A 20,661-nucleotide genomic window follows, 5' to 3' on the forward strand; every position below is an offset into this window, starting at 1 on the left:
TCAGAAAGGGAAATCTGAGAATAAATCTGATAGTAATATCAAAATAATTAATAATTAGTATTAATATAAAATAATTAGCATTTCCACACTTGAAAGTAGTTGTCTTTACATAATGGAGTTTCTGACTTAATATATTCTATGAGGCTTTACTTCATTATTGTAGCAAATTTACTAAGAATTGATGTTGTATATTTAGTATTTCATTTTGGAACAGTTTTTTTTTTTAATGATCTGTATCTCCTAGCTTATTAACCTGTATAGAAGAATTTCAATGTGTTCTCTTGGGACAATTGTATGATTACAGTTTTGAACAATACTGAAATGTTTTGTGATTATATCTAATATTTGGCCCTTTAAAGAAAAAAAAAAACACCTTATGGGATTACATTGAAATAACTGGTATATTTTTTACCCAGGTTTATTGTGTAGTGACTTGATTCTACAAATAAAAATAAATACCAGCTTTGACAATGGATAAAGAAGATGTAGTGTATCTATACAATAAAATATTATTCCATCATAAAAAGAATGAAATTCTGACATTTGCAGCAACATGAATGGACCTAGGGGAATATTAAGCTTAGTGAAACAAATCAGAGAAAGATAAATATTATATGATATCGCTTATATTTGGAATCTAAGAAATAACACAAATGAATGTATGTAGCAAAACAGAAATAGACTCACAGATATCAAAAACTTGAAGTTATCAAAAGGTAGAGAGAAGGGAGGCGAGATAAATTAGGGGTACAGCAGCAATCCCACTGCTGGGCATACACACCGAGGAAACCAGAATTGAAAGAGACACGTGTACCCCAATGTTCATCGCAGCACTGTTTACAATAGCCAGGACATGGAAGCAACCTAGATGTCCATCAGCAGACGAATGGATAAGGAAGCTGTGGTACATATACACAATGGAATATTACTCAGCCATTAAAAAAATACATTTGAATTGGTTCTACTGAGATGGATGAAACTGGAGCCCATTATACAGAGTGAAGTAAACCAGAAAGAAAAACAACAATACAGTATACTAATGCATATATATGGAATTTGAAAGATGGTAACGATAACCCTATATGCAAGACAGAATAAGAGACACAGATGCATAGAACAATTTTATGGACTCTGAGGGAGAAGGTGAGGGTGGGACGTTCTGGGAGAATAGCATTGAAACATGTATATTATCATATGTGAAACAGAACACCATTCCATGTTCGATGCATGAGACAAGGGCTCAGGGCCGGGGCAATGGGATGACCCAGAGAGATGGGATGGGGAGGGAGGTGGGTGGGGGGTCCAGGAGGGGGAACACATGTAGACTCATGGCTGATTCATGTCAATGTATGGCAAAAACTATTACAATATTGTAAAGTAATTAGCCCCCAACTAAAATAAATAAATTTATTAAAAAAAAAAAAAGGAATTAAAAAAAAAAACCATATACATTTAAAAAATTCTAATTACTAATTCAAATTCAACAAATACTACTAGATTTTTGTCCTTATATATTTGTATCTTATTTTTCACATGGTCAGAATCCTGGTACTCAATAAAATCAATATATTTGTGCAAAAAAAAAAAAATTAGGGGTACAGGGTTAACATATAAGAAGTACTATGTATAAAATAGATAAGCAACAAGGACATATTGTAGAGCACTGGGAATCATAGCCATTATCTTATAATAAGTCCTGATGGAATATAATCTTTAAAAATATTGAATTATTATGCTGTATATCTGAAACTAATATTGTAAATCAACTATATTTCAATTTTTAAAATGTCTGATCAAAAAAAGGGGAAAAATTAAATTTGTCTGAAATAATTCTCTTAAAATCTCATTTAATAATGAAATATATTTCAAGCTAATTATGCTGATTTTGAAACAAGACATAGACCTGTTCTACAGCTGGTAGCTACTGATAAGTTTATATTTGAGCATGAATATGTTCATGTTTATACTCTTTGATTATAGCAAGAATAGGTAAAACTTTGTAACTGCCTTTTCAATAAATTATAATTACAAAAGCAAATTACTTTTGTTATAGTATATATTGAGACAACAAAATTACTGGGTTAGCTGAAGTCATGTGTGCCATCCTCTAAAAATGTCATCTATTTACATGTTTCTAGAACTTGGTGAGACTGACTTCTGGGTCCATTTAATAGTCTTTAAAATTGTATTTCTTTAAAAAATTGTGATTTTTTTACTCTGTGGGCTAGTAGACTCATACCATATTAACTTATGTTGTAACATTGTTTTTCTTTTACAAGGTAAGCCCTAATAGCATAAACTAAAAGGCTTACTTTGGGTTTGGCTTAAATTCTAAAGGCAGTGAATGCCCAGAATGGAAGAAAGGGAATTTGAAGTCTCTATTTTAAAATACTGTTATTTAAAAACTCGCTGTTATTTTAAAACACTTTTAACTGTTTAAGAATAAATAGGATTTCTACCAAAGTATATTTTCACAAGATCCTACAAAACAGGTAGAACTGAAACAATAGCTTCATTGTATACCAAAAGAGATTCATAAAGAAATGCACTAGTATAGAATTTATGCGTTCATTCACTTTTTCTGTATGTATCCCTTCTTACTCTCTAGAGTTAAATGTTTCTCCCCTTCTGCTTTCCAAATGCTCTCTAAATACCTTCACTGTGACACGTATCAAAATGATTTGCAATGTTGGTTTATTGGTCTGTCTTCTTAATGACAATCACATCATGTTTATCTTTTAAATAAAAGGTATATCTTCTTTGCCTTTGCATCGTCACAGAGTAGAGACTCTCTATAGTAGCTATGTAACTAATGTAATTAATGGAGATATTCTAAATATAATATATATATATGGTAATCATATGTGACATGTGTTAAACATTGACACCTTCCAACAACTATCTGAGCTCTTGGTGCCCCAGTGGGATGGGAGCTGAGGACCCCTGCTCTAGGGAAAGAGAGTATCTAGGAAAAAAGAGAATACTTGTGAATCGGAGACTGATCCATTCTTGCTGTCATTCTTCCTGGGTCCCTGTGCTATACACATCCAATCATAAATATATTGACCAGGCAGAGCCAAGTAAAAGGCAGAAATTGACCATGGGGGCCACCTTAAACTTAATAATTTCTTTAAAAACTTAAAGAGCAGTTTTAGTTTTGAATGAATGGTTAAAAGGCAGTGGCATTAGCACAGGCAGCAGGCTTTACAGCAGCTGGAACTATTATTAATAAAAAGCCACACTTCACTTGCAGCAGCCTAAATCTAATGGTCCTAATTTACAGTCTCCAAGTAATAAATAGTATTCTTTGGAAAATGTTGGAATAGAGAATCTTGAGCTAATTTAACATCTGAAAACAGAGAGGGGCAAAAAAGAAAACACTGACGTACTACACTTAAGCTGTGGAATGTTTTTAAACTAGCACATTGCTTTTGCTCTGAATTATTAGTATATATTGAATATCTGAAGTCGCTGATGAAGTAAAGCACAATGCTTTATTGATGGAATCAGTGCTTAATATAGTGTCAAAATTCTTCTAAATGCTTATATTTTATTTAACCCTCAGGAAAACTGTATAAAGTGGAAACTGTTATTACCCCTGTCTTAGAGACGAACATAGTGAGGCACTGAGAGGAGAAGGAACTTGCCAAAGTTTACACCTCTAGGAAGATCACAGCCAGGATGTGAGGCCGGCAATGAGGCTGCAAAGACTCCACTTGTGGCAGGATGCCATTCTGCCTCTCTACAACGACTTTCAATTTTGTATGAAACATTGCAATCAGAGATGATCTGCTCATCATCAGGACCAATAAGAATTTCTATTATTACCACTACTGTTTTCTGTTGTCCTGAAAGTTTTCAAAAAGCATTAAAACATGATCTAGAAATAAAATACAAACATAGAGGATATGGAATTATCATAATTTGTCCATGATCTGATTATGTAGTATAAAAACCCCAAACAATCCATTGCAAAGCTATTAAAATTAATAAGATTACTAGAAAAAACAAAGAGCATTTGCTTTTACCATTGGTTATTAGAAAGACAATAGATAAGAAAAATAATCCCTTCTCAATATTAACCATCTGGAAATAATACAAAATGTTGGAATCTATATAAATAAAACTATGATGCTTTAATGAGATATATAAAATAAGATTCAACTAAGTGGACATAATATATTTTTCAATAGGAAAACAATATAAGATGATAATTTTTCTTAATGTATAACTTTAACACAACTTCAACAACAAAAAAACCACTGATAATATTTTTGAGTCTTACCAACTGTTTGAGAGTCGATCTGAGCACACCAAGATGTTGACAGTGGTTACACCTAGGGAAGGGAGGAAAGTGAAAAAGTGAGGGCAGGAAAGAACACGGAATTCCAGTTTTCCTATTTCTAGTCCAAGAATGGTTCCATTTCTTTTTTATAATTTAAGAGTTAACAAAGATTAAATAAAAGCTCCTCTAATGAGTTTTTTGGCAAGAATAAATAAGATCTTCAAAGAGAAGGAATGCCAGCCCTCCCATATACTGACACATATTTCAAGGCCATTGGCACAGACATAAACAAAAAAACTGATGAAATAGACTGTCCATAAATAGATTCTATTTCAGATTTCATATGAGTTTTATATGATAAGGAAGTTCTGACAAATCAATAAAGAAGAGAACCATTATTCTAGTAAATGGTGCTGATACAATTGCTTAACAATTCAGAAAAAAATCCATTTAGTTTCTCATTTTACTTCATACTCCCATATTAAATTTGGAAAGACTGAAGAGTAAAATAGTGGAAGATAACACATTTGAGCCCTCACCAAAATTCTTGAGTGAGGAGAACCTTTTAACTCTAAAATTAAAACGGGAAAAGCCACAAAATAAAGACAAACAGATTTGACCACAAGCAGCTTTAAATTTTCTCTTGGCATCATTTAAAAAAATAGCAAAAATAAAGCATAAGACATATTTAAACATATTATGATCTCCAATTAACTTTCATGCTTGGAATTTACCTAAAATACCCCTGAAATATACTATCTCAGAAAACAGAGGTAAAACCAAACATTATTTATAAGAAACACAAAGGCAACATCATACTTATGTCTCATTAATCTGCTTAGAACAAACATCACGCCAAAAAATATACAGGTTTACAGACATTTAAAATGTTTCATCGGGCTATGTTTAAGGTGCAGTGGAGATGAAGAATAGGTAGCCCATGTAAAGGTAAAAACACCTTTCCATGCTAGATCTTTAGTCAGCTAGATCTGACAAGGGGGCTTCCCAGGTGGCTCAATGGGAAAGAATCTGCCTGCCAATGCAGAAGACACAGGAGATGCAGGTTCGATCCCTGGGTTGGGAAGTTCTCCTGGAGGAGGAAACAGAAACCCACTCCAGTATTCTTGCCTGAAGAATCCCATGGACAGAGGAGTCTGGGGGGCTATAACCCACAGTGTCGCAAAGAGTCCAACACAACTAAGCTACTGAGCACAACGACAACATCTGAAGATTCTGTTGACCCTTGGACATGATTGGAAAGCCAATACTTTCTCTCCTGTGACTTGGTCTGGAAACATGGTTAAAAGGTACAGATCATGTGAATATCTGGAAGATGACTATTTTTCAAATACAGAAGAGAAATTTTTCTTTAAGGTGCCTCTTAGTCTACTTGGGCTGCCGTAACAAACTACCATGGACTGCTTGGCTTATAAACAAGAGAAACTTCTTTCTCATAATTATGGATCAAGGCACCTTCAGATTCACATCTGGGTGTCTAGTGAGAGCCTGCTTCCTAGTTCACAAATTGCTGTCCTCTTCCTCACGTGGTGGAAGGGGCAAGGAATTTCTCTGGGGTCTCTTTTAAAAGAAAATTAATCTCACTCATGAGGGTCCCATTCTCACGAACTGATCACCTCCTAAAGGTCCCATCTCCAAATACCATCATATCGGGGATTAAGTCTCAACATACGAATTCTCATGGGACACAACGTTCAATCTATGACAGGTAGCCTATAAAAAAAACGAAGAACTCATTTTTGCGAGTTCTCTAAATTTTATGACTTAAAAGACAAACATTCTGTAAAATCATATCTAAAATTATACTTATTTATCTACTGCCATCTTCTCAAATCCGTTGGGTTGTGAGGCTGAACTTTAATCTGAATGACAGCTTTTCATTTTGGGTCTATCCATGGAATTAAAGGCACATGAGTTACACTTCGTCTAAAACTAAGACCTAATTTACTTGATTAAAAACAGTTGCACTGGTAAAAGAACCTTCCTCTTCCTACTTGTTTTCAACATGACTGCACACTGAGAATTTTTTTTAATGATTTTAGCATTTTCTAAATCAGGTCCATATGAAGGCAATGTATGAAATAAGATATCAAAAGCAGTAGAAAATTTAAACTTTGTGAATATTGAATATAAAATTGCAGATATTTTTATACAATGTTTCAAATCAAATTTTCCTTTGAATAACAGGGGGTTTTCCCCTAAAATTTCATATCTAAAAACAATTTTGTAAAGCTCATTTGACTTACTGTGACTTCCTACCCCTAAAGAAATACTAAGGATCCCTGAACCTCAGCTTCCAGATCTGACTCCCTGACTCTTGACCAGTTCCATCCCAGACAAAGCATGAATTGGACTCGTCCCCACTGACACTGTGATTTGAGTTATATCCCAACAGGAGTCAGACCCCCTTCATCTAGGCTACTTCTCCTAGCCTAATGTCTATACCTAGCTTAATCTGATGTTGAATTTTTATAACTTGTTTTGAGACTTTTTTTATTCACAAGTCTGCCTCATAGTTAGACCAGTGGTTCTACTGTGTGCACATTTAAGGTTCATGTAGAACTTAGGAAAATTAATAGACTGCTCCCTAAACCTCACCCTGAATATTCATTGGAAGGACTGATGCTGAAACTGAAGCTCCAATACTTTGCCACCTGATGTGAAGAGTTGACTCATTGGAAAAGACCCTGATGCAGGGAAAGATTGAAGGCAAAAGCATAACAGAGAATGAGATGGTTGGATGGCATCACCGACTCTATGGACAAGAGTTTGAGCAAACTCCAGGAGATAGTGAAGGACAGGGAAGCCTGGAGTGCCACAGTCTATGGGGCTGCAAAGAGTCAGACACGACTTAGAGACTGAACAGCAATAGCAACAAACCAGTATCATATCAGAAGAGAGGCCTTGGTGTTGATAGTTCAAAAAAAAAATACTTCCTAGGTAATTCAAATATACAATCAGGACTGGAAAACAACCAGGCTATGAAATCCTCAAGAACTGGAGCTCTCAGAATCCCTATTTATTAAGCACTGCCGACTCCTTGGGGTGGGCACTTACTTACATGATCTTACTTATTCTATGTAAGCAAACCCACTGAGTAGGTATTAATACTTCCATTTTGCAAATACTGAAAGTGAAACTGAGGTAGACTAAGCAATTTTTTTCTTAGGTTATACATATTTTACATTTGGGAGCCAGGATATTATCTCAGTGCCTAGAAGACAGCAGGTTCTCAATAAATATTTGCTGACTGGATGAATGTGTGAGTGAATGAGGGACTCAATTCCATCCACAGCATACTGCCTCTCTGGCCTTTGTATTCTTAGAGTGCTCAGTCTTTATAAAGCCTCAATCAGGTTCTAAATAATGACTGATGAATAAATGACTGAATCAACCATTACACTGATTAATAGACCAATCAATGATGGTCTATGATCATCATATATGATCAGATGAGTGTGTGATAATCTCCCCTACTCCAACCTTCAATTTTGGAGAAAGCAGAGTGGACTACTTTTCTTCACGCATAATAGTCTGACTGGGAGGTAATCCTAATGGTATTTTGGGATTTTCTCTGCTATTCTTACAGTTTTGAATTGCCAGAATGCTAAAATCACACATGAGATTTCCTGCCTCTTGTCTGCTCGCATTTCTCTAAGGCTCCACAAAACCCAAGGTGGCTCTGTCTCCAACTGGATTTCACCAGCCCTTCCCCACACTGCTGCTGCTGCCATCTCTTTCATCACGTCCCTGCTTCTAACTGGATCCATCAGAGGCTAAAGATTCCCACGTGGCACAGTGGCTATTTATGGAGAAAGTTACTTAGTAATACTCCGATTGATGACTTAGGACCTAGGCTGGAAAGATTAGGTTTATTTCTCTTGAGTGTATACCCATGAGTGGGATTTTTTTAGGTTATATGGTAGATGTATTGGGTTGGCCAAAAGGTTCATTTGGGTTTTTCTGTAAGATATTATGTATTCAATATAACAACACATTCAGTTTTACTATTAATAGATACAACCATATAGATTTTTAGTGATTGTACCAATTTCTGCCCTTACCAGAAAACACATGTGAATTCCACTTGCTCCACATCTTCTCCAACACAGTATGGTCAATTTCGATCTCTTCCCCCTCCCCCTCTCCTCCTCCTCTCCTTCTTCTTCTTCTCTTCTCCTCCCACTCTCCCACTCCCTTTTCTTCTTCTTCCTCCTCTCTCTCCTTTGTTAACTGAATGGAAGAAGTTTTATTCCGTTCATATGACCTGGATCTGGACTTTGGTTCTGCCCACTCTGCTCCTACTTGTATCTCAGCCCAGACAGCCTGCTTCTATATTATATACTCTACTCTGTGACGCTGGAGCTGGAGTCTACAATCTATATCACCCACACTCCTTGCTGTCTGTTAAATTCTCTAATAGGAGGCACTAGTAGACTAGAAATTGGGGGAAACCATAGGGTTGCAGAGAGTCAGACATGACTAAAGCAAATTAGCACAGCACATGTGGGTGTCTCTCCAGCTGCGGAGGACAGCCTCATCTCCAGACTCCAGTGCTTTCAGCACTGCCCAGACCCCCAGTGGAAATCTAAGTGACCAACCGTGGAGTGTCCCATGGAGATCTAAACTACTAGCTTTGATACACTCATCACCTGAGGTACTAGTACCAGCCACGCTTTCCACCTCCTTTTATAGAGGTCTCGTTACTCGCTGTAAGGCACCCCCTTAAAAATCTGAGCACCTGTCATTTATAAGCACTTCCTTCAAGTCCCTAAATTCTGGAATACCTCCTCTCCTTTTATCTTCCCACAGCTCCAGGTGGGCAGATGATCCCTGAAGGCCCTAATATCTGGGTTACTTTCTTAGCCTCCCTTTTTGCCCTCTCATCCTTCCAACCTGGGCAGAACAAATTTCCTGCACTAAATCTCCTCTCCTTGAAAGATCTAGCATCATACAGTTTTCTTGAAACAGTCATGTTATCTTATACAAGTCACCCATCTTATATAAAAGGTCTGTTCTAGACTTTTACCTCTCTCCCTTTACCAATCTTACAATTGATATCATCACAATAGTTCCTGGATAGGAACCTCCTTAAGGAGGCACCTGTGTGGCCTCTGCCAGGGATGAAAGACCTATATAGAGAAGTCATGTTTGAGAAGAATTTCTTTCAGAAGGATGTTACTGAACCCCCTCAAGACAAAACAAAGTAGAAAGAGGGAAAGAGAGGCAAAGGGAGGGAGAGAGATACAGTTGATACAATCATGTTATGAGTGGCTCATAGAAATGTAGAGAGAGGGGGAGCTGCATCTTCCATCTCATAATCAATGTGGATATTAACTGATGAAGTAGAATGGTGGGAAGAATTGCCTACACTATTGAAATTGTCTGTTTTCTCTTCTCTCTCCCTTTGTTTTCATTCCGGCCTAGATGGAAAGATTATAAGGGGAATTCAGCTAGAAGTAAAGAATTCTGTCACATCATAGATTCTACCCCATCACCCTTACATGTAAACTCCACTTTTTTTTTTATGATGGAAGCGGGGATTGGAGTTAGCTTGGTGTCAATGAAATGAACAGGATTTGATAAGGTACAATCTAATGCCTAGCACTAATCAAATAGTTGGTCTAGAAAATTGTCTGCCATGTGATTTATTTCATGCCCACTGTCTGGGCTTCCTAGATTTTCTCTATACTCATCTGTCTTGTAATTTATCATGTTACGTGGGTCTGAAAATGCCTAATTGTATGCCGATGTATTATAGTTAACCAGTGATGCTCTTGCTTCCCCAGGTTTGCTAAGAGGAACATCACTCTCTAAGATCCCCAGGGTCGCATGCTGCGTTATATCCTTAACGTTACCCATTTTTTCACATTCCATCTGCAGCCTGCTAAATATAAGCCTAGTGCCTAGAGATGTACAAAGACTGTAGTGAGACAATTATAAATTGACAAGAGGAAAACATCCGGTCAAACATTCCATTCTCTCTACTGAACCCTGACCTAACGTGTCTACTGAGGATGATTTCTCATATTCAGAGGCATTTCGTGGAGATTATCACCAGCTGTTACAGCAGGTACTGGAGCAGGAGATAAACTCTGGGGATCAGCAAAGAAGAGAAGAGGCTGTGCCAGAGAAAACCCAAGGGAAGAAACATATAATTATTTCAAATTCCAGACTGACTGTATTTGACTTGTTCTGTTTCACTACACCCCCCTAAAAAAATAAAAATAGAAACTATTCCAGATGAGCGCCTTGTAAAGAGAGTGTGAGAATGAGCTCTCCCAAGGCATCCACACTTTATCATCCCTAGAATCTCCCAAGGTCAGTGCCAGGGAAACAGATCTCTTTCCTGGGTTGGATCTAAGCACTTGGACTTTGGGTTTTTGTTGCCCTAGCCAAAGAGACCTCAAAATTCTCCTTTGTTCTCTTCCCTGACAACTCTGGGAGCTTACTCAGACTCATGTCCATTGAGTCAGTGATGCCATCCAAACTATCTCATCCTCTGTCGTACCCTTCTCCTCCTGCCTTCAATCTTTCCCAGCATCAGGGGCTTTTCCAATGAATTAGTTCTTTGCATCAGGTGGCCAAAGTATTGGAGTTTCAGCTTGAGCATCAGTCTTTCCAATGAATATTCAGGACTGATTTCCTTTAGGATTGACTAGTTTGCTCTCCTTGCAGTTCAAGGGACTCTCAAGAGTCTTCTCCAACACCACAGTTCAAAAGCATCAATTCTTCAGCGCTCAGCTTTCTTTATAGTCCAACTCTCACATCCATACGTGACTACTGGAAAAACCATAGCTTTGACTAGATGAAATTTTTTGGCAAAGTAATGTCTCTGCTTTTTAATATGCTGTCTAGGTTGGTCATAGCTTTTCTTCCAAGGAGCAAGCACCTTTTAATTTCATGGCTGCAGTCACCACCTGAAGTGATTTTGGAGCCCCCCAAAAATAAAGTCTGTCAGTGTTTCCCCATCTATTTGCCATGAAGTGATGGGACCGGATGCCATGATCTTAGTTTTCTGAGTGTTGAGTTTTAAGCCACCTTTTTCACTCTCCTCTTTCACTTTCAACAAGAGGTTCTTTAGTTCTTATTCACGTTCTGCCATAAGCGTGGTGTCATCTGCATATCTGAAGTGATTGACATTTCTCCTGGCAGTCTTGATTCCAGCTTGTACTTCATGCAGCCCACCATTTTGCATGATGTACTCTGCATATAAGTTAAATAAGCACGTGACAATATACAGCTTTGAAGTACTCCTTTCCCAATTTGGAACCAGTCTGTGCTTTAACATAGATAAATAAAACACTAACTGAGGCTTTACAAATAGTGGAATGCATGGACATGCAAGCAGGCACTGTGATATTCATGTAGTATAGTAAACTATAAGAGAGAAAGCCATATTGAGTTTATTTTTGTGTATGACATGAGGGAATATTCTAACTTCATTGATTTACATGTGGCTGTCCAACTTTCCCAACAACACTTGTTGAAGAGATGGTCTTCAATCCATTGTACATTCTTGCCTCTTTTGTCAAAGATTAATTGATAAATTCCAGATGGTTTAAAGACATAATGATAAGACATAACACCATAACATTTTTAGAACATAGGCAAAACATCCTCTGACGTAAATAGCAGCATTTTTTCACTTAAGTTAGTCTCCTAAGGCAGTAGAAATAAGAGCAAAAATAAACAAATGGGATCAAATCAAAGGTATAAGTCTTTGCATAGCAAAGGAAACCATCAACAAAATAAAAAGATAACCTATGCAATGGGATAAAATATTTGAAAATTATGCAACCAATTAGTTTCCAAAATATATAAACAGCTCATACAACTAATAACAAAAAACACACAAATAACCCAATCAAAAAATGGACAGAAAACTTAAACAAACGTTTCTCCAAAGAAGACATACAGATGGCCGATGGGCACATGAAAAGGTGCTCAATATCACTAAGAACGAGAGAAATGCAAATCAAAACTACAATGACATATCCTCTCACACTAGCGGCTGTTGGTGCAACCACTACAGAGAACAGTATGGTGGTTCCTTAAAATACTAAAAATAGAGTTACCATATGATCCAGAAATCACACTCCTGGGCATATATCCAGATAAAACAATAACTTGAAAAGATCCATGCACCCCAAAGTTCATAGAGCACTGTTTACAGTAGACAATACATGGAAGCAACCTAAGTGAATGCATAAATAAGTTGTATATATTGGGTTGGCCAAAAAGCTCCTTTGTTTTTAAAGTGAAAATAAAAGGAACATTTTTCATTTTCAGCAAGAACTTTATTGAGCAATGTATTCTCCATTTTGTTCCACCACCTTCTGACTTTTTTCAGGCAACCTCATAATTTCATCTTCCCAAAATTTCTTCTTTTAAGCAAAGAACTGTTCCAGGTACCTTTAAAAGTCTTCCAGGGAATTGAAATTGTTTCCATTAAGAGAATTTTATAAAGATGGAAATAAATGGAAATCTGAAGGTGCAGTGCCTGGTGAATACCAGAGATAAATCAGAACTTCCCAGATAAGCTGTAACAGGTTTTGCCTGGTCATCAAAGAAACATGTGGTCTTGCATTATCCTGATGGAAGATTATACATTTTCTGTTGAGTAATTCTGGATATTTTTCATCAAGTGCTCTTTTCGGTTGGTCTAACTGGGAGTAGCACTTGTTCAAATGAATCGTTTTGTTTTTTGGAAGAAGCTCATAATAGAGGACTCCCTTCCAATCCCTCGTAGTTCAGCTGGTAAAGAATCTGCCTGCAATGCAGGGAATCCTGGCTCAATTCCTGAGTCGGGAAGATCTGCTGGAGAAGGGATAGGCTACCCACTGCAGTATTCTTGGCCTTCCCTGGTGGCTCAGCTGGTAAAGAATCCACCTGCAATGTGGGAGACCCAAGTTCAATCCCTGTGACGATCCCCTGAAGAAGGGAACCCACTCCAGCATTCTGGCCTGGAGAAATCCATGGACTGTATAGTCCATGGGGTTGCAAAGAGTCAGACACAACTGAGTAACTTTCACTTTCACTTCCAGTCTCACCATGTATACAATATGACCTTATTTGGATGAAGACCAGCCTTTGATGTGGTTGGTGATGGTTCAATTCACTTGCCCAACAATCTCTTCCACTCCACATTATTCTACAGTAATCACTTTTCATCACCCATCAAAATGTTTTTTGTTTTTTTGTTTTTTTTAAAAAAAACCCTTTTCACTATATTTAGAGATTCATATGTGAAAATATGGTCAAGAAGGTTTCTTTTGCTTAATCTCTGTGGAACCCAAACATCAAAATGATCAACATAACCAAGCTGGTGCAAAAGATTTTCAATGCTTGATTTGGATATTTTGAGTATATCTGCTCTCTCCCACATGGTATAACATTAATTGTTCTCAATTAATGTCATGATTTGATCGCTATCAATTTCACCTGGTCAACTCTTGAGAGTCCCTTGGACTGGAAGGAGATCCATCCTAAAGGAAATCAGTCCTGAATGTTCATTGGAAGGACTGATGTTGAAGCTGAAGCTCCAATACTTTGGACACCTGATGCGAAGAACTGACTCATTTGAAGACTCTGATGCCGGGAAAGATTGAAGGCGAGAGAAGAAGGGGACAATAGAGGATGAGATGGTTGGATGTCATCACCGACTCAATGGACATAAGTTTGAGTCAACTCCGGGAGTTGGTGACGGACAGGGAGGCCTGGTGTGCTACAGTCCATGGGGTCACAAAGAGTTGGACACGACTGAGCGACTGAACTGAACTGAACTGACCCAACCATGGAGCATCATCCAGAGAGAAATCTCCAGCATGAAACTTCACAAACCACTTTTGATACCTTTCATCAATCACAGCACCTTCTCCATTCAAATTCTTTTTTGTATTTCAGTTGCATTTTTACCTTTCTTGAAATAAAGCATTATATGTCAAAAATGTTGCTTTTTTTAAAAATGGCTACACAAAAATTCACCAATTTTGATAAGTTCTTTTTTAGTGCAGGCTGACATGACAGCTATCACAATACAATATAATGAAATCATTTTGAATGAAGTTAAAGACAACTAAGCATTACTAGAGTCATCTTATGGGAAAAAAGAATGAACTTCTTGGCCAATCCAATATATACAATGAAATATTACTTAGCCATAAAAAAGAAAGAAATATACATATGTATGTATAACCAAATCACTTTGCTGTACACTTGAAACTAACACAATGTTGTAAATCAACTATAATTCAACTTAACAAAGAAAAGAAGACCATAGAGGATACCTGGGACACCCAAAGAGTGGGCATGAAACAAATATTGGGGATCAAAAAAAGCATTCTGGAGGCCATAAGTACTAAACTGAGTTTTGAAGGATAAGCTAGTATTAACAAAATTAAGACAGGTGAGAAGGACATTCAACTAGTCAGTCTTTATTAAAATTTAGTTCAGTTGCCAATATGAAACAGTATTCACTGATTTTATCCTAAATTCCTAGAATTCTCTAGGTAATGTTCTTTCCCACTTAAATTTCATAGGAAATTGAAGCCCAAGAATCACCCCACTCTAGCTTTCCTCTGTAGCCTGGCCTTCCTTTGTTCTGACTGCCATCAGCGCTTAGGGATAGGGTAGGTTACTGTAGTAACTCAGGGTTGCCTATATATAGTCATAAACTTGCTTTCCAGTTGTTTCACGTTATTAAACCCAAAGCCTCTTTTCTGCCATTGTTTTAGCTTAAGTCATTGATTTATTAAATGCTCCTTTGATCACCTAGAAAAAAGCAGATATAAAGTTTTAGAGGTTCTTACACAAATGAGAAGAAGAAAGAGGAGAAGATTTTATACAGCTTTGAAAATTATAAACACCAGTCTGAATAGTGTTTCCCACAACAACCAATTAACATGTAATATTTCAGAATTAAAAGTTACATTTCTCAGGACATAGCATTAAGTTTTAGAAGTCCATGTATTCCAAAGGAATTTTTTAATGAATAGCTTTGTAAGGACACTTTTGTAGTTGGTTAATAAAGCAGAGGACTTTATTCTTGGAATAATGCTGTTCAGAACAACCCTCATTTGCCTCAGTGGTCTCTTCTTCTAATCTTACCTGTCTGGCATTTCCTTTACTAGATAATTAGGCAGGCTTATAGTTTTGAATGAAGAAATTCTCAACCTAAAGAAAGTTATTATTTAATAAAGATATAGAAAATAACATAAGTCAATGCAATTATAAAGCAAGGACTATGTTGGGGTTCATTTTTAATCCCTGTATCTAGGGCAGTACTGTGTATACAATAGCTATGAACTGACTGAAGAAACTGATTTAAGACAAAGACCCTACTCAATAAATCCAATTCCATTCCTTAGGTAAGTGGTTTATGTCAGGGCTGGACTCAGGAGAACAGCTCACAACTGTCATCTTCACAGCAAACAGGATAAAACTGTAGGTAGGATTTGAGCAGAGTCCCTTGATCTTAGGGAAGCTGGTCTCTTCCCCTAGTCAGGGGATAGATCCAGGTAGCCTGTCTTGACCACTGAGATATAAGAAATGTATTTGCAGCTTTTTAGAAATGATAAGGGAGATGACAGAGCAGAAACTCTCTTCCCTATGCTGTCTCCTGCTTCCCACCTTCAAATTCAATTGTTTGGTAGCATCATGCTTAGAGCTGCCCTCAGTTCAGTCGCTCAGTCATGTCCGACTCTTTGTGACCCCATGGACTGCAGCACGCCAGGCTTCCCTGTCCATCACCAACTCCTGGAGCTTGCTCAAACTCATGTCCATTGAGTCGGTGATGCCATTGAACCATCTCATCCTCTGTCATCTCCATCTCCTCCTGCCTTCAATCTTTCCCAGCATCAGGGTCTTTTCAAATGAGTCAGTTTTTCACATCAGGTGGGCAAAGTATTGGAGTTTCAGCTTCAGCATCAGTCCTTTCAATGAATATTCAGGACTGATTTCCTTTAGGATTGACTGGTTTGATCTCCTTGCAGTCCAAGGGACTCTCAAGAGTCTTCTCCAACACGACCAGAAGGAGCTGCCCTAGCCACCTTTGAACCAGTGGTCCCCTGAGAACCTAGCACCTGGACACCACTGAGCTCTCAAACCATCCTTGGAGCTGCCCATTGGGCATTATGTGAAGTGAGAAATATAGACCTCCCTTCTCTTACTTAAGCAACTACACAACACGGGCCTTTTTATTTACTGTGCCCCTGTCATGTGTACCTGTGTCTAAAGCTGGTCTGACTGGTAAACACTGATGTACTATATCATTTAAGGTCAAATCTGGTTTTTCTGAGAAAATATTTTTAGCATTGTTTTTAGAATTATTCTCAAATGTGAATGTGAATATAGTATCAAATATGGGATATGGCCTAAATAAACTTGTGACATAAATGGAGTTATGTTTTAGATCATCCTTTGCCCACTGGACTACTACCCCATGCCCTCACTGCCCCTCAGAAATCTTACTTATGGTTACCCCAACTACAATACACTACTGGGGTTTCCATCCCAATTAGCATATGGAGTACTAGTCGACAACCTGCCCCATAAACTTCCCGGCATTGTCCAGACTGGCACACCATAATAATGACAGTAATATTACTAAACTGCATGAAAATCTACCACGCATCAAGCATCTTACATGCACTATCTCATTTGATTCTCTCGCCAACCATTTAAAGCAAGTAGAATTATTAGTCTATTTTGCTGACAAAGAAGTAAAGATTAAGAACAATAAAAAACTTTCCCCAAGTCTCACGGTTAGTCAGTGGTATAGTAGGGAAGGAAATGCCAGTCAGCTTTATACTAAGTTCATACTCTTATCCAGGCTTCCCTGGTGGCTCAGACAGTGAAGAATCTGCCTACAATGCAGGAGACCTGGGTTCAATCCCTGGGTTGGCAAAATCCCCTGGAGTAGGAAAGGGCAACCCACTCCAGTATTCTTCCCTGGAGAATTCCATGGATAGAGGAAGGAGACTGGCAAGCTATAGTCCATGGGGTCGCAAACAGTCAGACACAACTGAGCAACTTCACTTCATTTCATACATATTACTCTGTTGACTGAATCAGTGCAAAAAGATTTAGAGGTTTGCCATCCAGGAATTAAACACTTGCTTATGTGACTGTATTCTATGTAGCACTTTCCTTCTACACTAAGTTTTTGTTTTTTTCAAGTCTTAGAAATAAATTTACAAAGTATAGTTCAGGAAAAAACATCTTAAAACCCACACTCTATTTTATTCTTTGAGGGATGAAAGGCTGTTTAGATAAATTTCTTTTGAACACAAAAGAAATTTTTAAATGGTGGGGAGATTACTTCATAAATAAAATAAGATGAGGGTAAGATTACCCATGGGAATATGTGCCACACTATCTTGTATGGCTGACGGAGGTGGGTCTCACATTTGTGGTTTCCTGGCCAAGAAAGGATAGGATCGATTATGAAATTCACAGTGTTTATAAGCTAAAACCAAACCAGCCATACCAGAGAGGAACAGCTTGTCTTGAATCCAAACTTATCCTTGTCCAAAATCAAAATAATGATATTCCAATGTCTTCCAAAATAGAAATAGTGCATCTAAAAATGGGAAGAAAGATAATGCTTTTGAATATTCTAGTATTTACTTCCTGGGTACTCTGTTTTAAGACAATCACACCCAACCTCAAATATCTACTAGAAATTTAACTCTGTAAATTATTTCACTAGTTTTAAAATAATTCTTATGTGGAATTTTGGAGTTTTTTGTTTTTGTTTTTTGCTTGTAGGGTAAAATTTCAGTTACTGATGCATTCATATTTGGGAGGTATTACTTTAGGTTAAGTCTAGATATTCTATGGGGCTTCCCTGGTGGCTCAGATGGTTAAGAATCTGCCTACAATGCAGGAGACCAGCGTTCAATCCCTGGGTCAGGAAGATGTCCTGGAGAAGGGAATGGCTACCCACTCCGGTATTCTTGGCTGGGAAATCCCATGGACAGAGGAGCCTGGTGGGCTACAGTCCATGGATCACAAAGAGTCAGACAAGACTGAGTGACTAACACATTCACTCTCATTATGGGGTACTGGCTTACAGAGGGAAAAAAATCACTGGACTACATGTTAGAAGATATTTCTCTAGTTATAATAATAACTGTGATATTTCAGAGCTCAGTTTTAGATTCAAACACAGCTAAATTTGATTCACAGGTCTGTCATTTACAAATAGCACAATATTTGGATTCCCTTCTTCATTTGTGAAATAGGAATGATATTAATTGCCTCTGAGTGTTGTTTTGAGAACTAATTAAGAATTTAATTAACAGTTGATATCAATGTCATTACCAGGCAAGAAGTTGTATGATGTTCAGAAAGTTACATTTCTGGGCTTTGGTTTCCTGATCTATAAAATGAAGAGATTGGACTAAATGACATCTAATTCTTTGCTCAAATTTTATATCCTATGAACTCAATGATATATTATCACTTGTTTCCTTTTCTGTGTCTTCATAGCACACCAACAGACATATTATTGTACTTGACAACATGTATTATAATGTGTTTGGTTTCCCCCATATCTTTTTCAGTGCCAAGTTTGACATTTTTTTTTCTTTTTTTTTTTTTTAATAAATTTATTTATTTTAGTTGGGGGCTAATTACTTTACAATATTGTAATAGTTTTTGCCATACATTGTTTGACATTTAAAGAGTGATCAAAAAATGTTCATTTGAAAAAAAAAAGTTTATTTGTAAATGAATGACTAGATAGATGAATGAATACCTTAATATTACCTAATCCATGATAATAAAGTACAGATAATTAAAAGAGACAAGGGCTTTCCTGGTGGCCCAGTGGTTGAGAATACACCTGCCAATGCAGGCAACACTGGTTTGATCCCTGCTCTGGGATGATCCCATATGCCATGGAGCAACTAAGCCCGTGTGCCACAACTAAGGAAGCCCACATGCCCTAGAGCCCCATGCTCCACAGCAAGAGAAGCCACTGAAATGAGAAGCCAGTGCACCACAACTAAAGACGAGCCCCCACTCTCTGCAACTAGAGGAAGCCTGGGCACAACAACGAAGATCCAACACAGCCAACAATAAATAAATAAATAAATAATCCTTTTTTTAAAAAAGAGATTAAAAAATAGCTATTCATTTTACTATTACTCAGCTATAAAAAGGAAGACACCTGGGTCATTTGTAGAGACCTGGATGAACCTAGAGACTGACACACAGGGTGAAGTAAGTCAGGTAGAGAAAAACTAGTATTTTATACTAACGCATAAACGTGGAATTTAAAAAAATGATTGGTATAGATGATCTTATTTACAAAGCAGAAATAGAGACACAGACATAGAGAACAAATGTATGGATACCAAGGGGGAAAGTGGGGTTGGGATGAATTGGGAAATTGGAATTGACATACATACACTATTGATACTATGTATAAAATAGATAACTGATGAGAATCCATTACATAGCACAGGGAACTCTACTCAATGCTCTGTGCAGATCTAAATGGGAAAGTAATCCAAAAAAGAGGGGATATATGTATATGTATAGCTGATTCATTCTGCTGTACAGTAGAAACTAACACAACATTGTAAAGCAACTATACTCTAATAAAAGTTTTTTATTTTTATTTATTTATTTTTTTTTTATAAATTTATTTATTTTAGTTGGGGGCTAATTACTTTACAATATTGTAATAGTTTTTGCCACACATTGACATGAATCAGCCATGGGTCTACATGTGTTCCCCCTCCCGGACCCCCCACCCACCTCCCTCCCCATCCCATCCCTCTGGGCCATCCCATTGCCCCGGCCCTGAGCCCCTGTCTCATGCATCGAACATGGAATGGTGCTCTGCCTCACATACGATAATATACATGTTTCGATGCTATTCTCCCAGAACGTCCCACCCTCACCTTCTCCCTCAGAGTCCATAAAATTGTTCCATGCATCTGTGTCTCTTATTCTGTCTCGCATAGTTTTTTTAAATAAAGTTAATAACTGGAAAAAATAAATCAACTATACTGCAGAGTACACTTCAAAGAAATCTTACCGAAGAGGAAAATAATAATAATCTTTATTATTTTCTAAATTCAAGTAAAGAAAAAAATTAGTTGTGGTGGGAGTTTTGTAATAATGCAAGAAAGAAGAGGTGACTAAGGCTATGAACACAAATCAATGCTTTTTAAAGAAATCTACACATCACTGTCTTCACCTGTGAGATTCTCAGTTCATCACAGCCCAAAGTTACTGAGGAAAACTCTGGAATTTTCTCTACCAGGACAATTTCAAAACTGTATTTTGCCTTCAAGTAAATTCAAGAATAGGTATATGTATATGTGTAATTAATTCACCTTGCT

At 37.3% G+C, this 20,661-nt stretch overlaps 1 long non-coding RNA gene across 2 annotated transcripts in view; it reads right to left on the bottom strand.

Annotated features, from left to right (window-relative positions):
• Positions 1-20,661, bottom strand: part of LOC145545141 (uncharacterized) — a 523,562-nt gene that overhangs the window by 320,708 nt on the left and 182,193 nt on the right. The window contains exons 4-5 of one of the 2 annotated variants that reach the window (XR_014081898.1): positions 17,793-17,885; positions 4,286-4,337 (exon numbers count right to left, since the gene is read on the bottom strand). This is a non-coding gene — a long non-coding RNA (uncharacterized LOC145545141). The remainder of the gene's footprint in view (positions 1-4,285; positions 4,338-17,792; positions 17,886-20,661) is intronic. The other variant, XR_014081900.1, reaches the window with a different exon arrangement.

The sequence above is a fragment of the Giraffa tippelskirchi genome, chromosome 4 (genome assembly GCF_054371585.1).
Source record: "Giraffa tippelskirchi isolate mGirTip1 chromosome 4, T2T-mGirTip1v1.2.pri, whole genome shotgun sequence".
NCBI classification, from domain to species: Eukaryota; Metazoa; Chordata; class Mammalia; order Artiodactyla; family Giraffidae; genus Giraffa; species Giraffa tippelskirchi.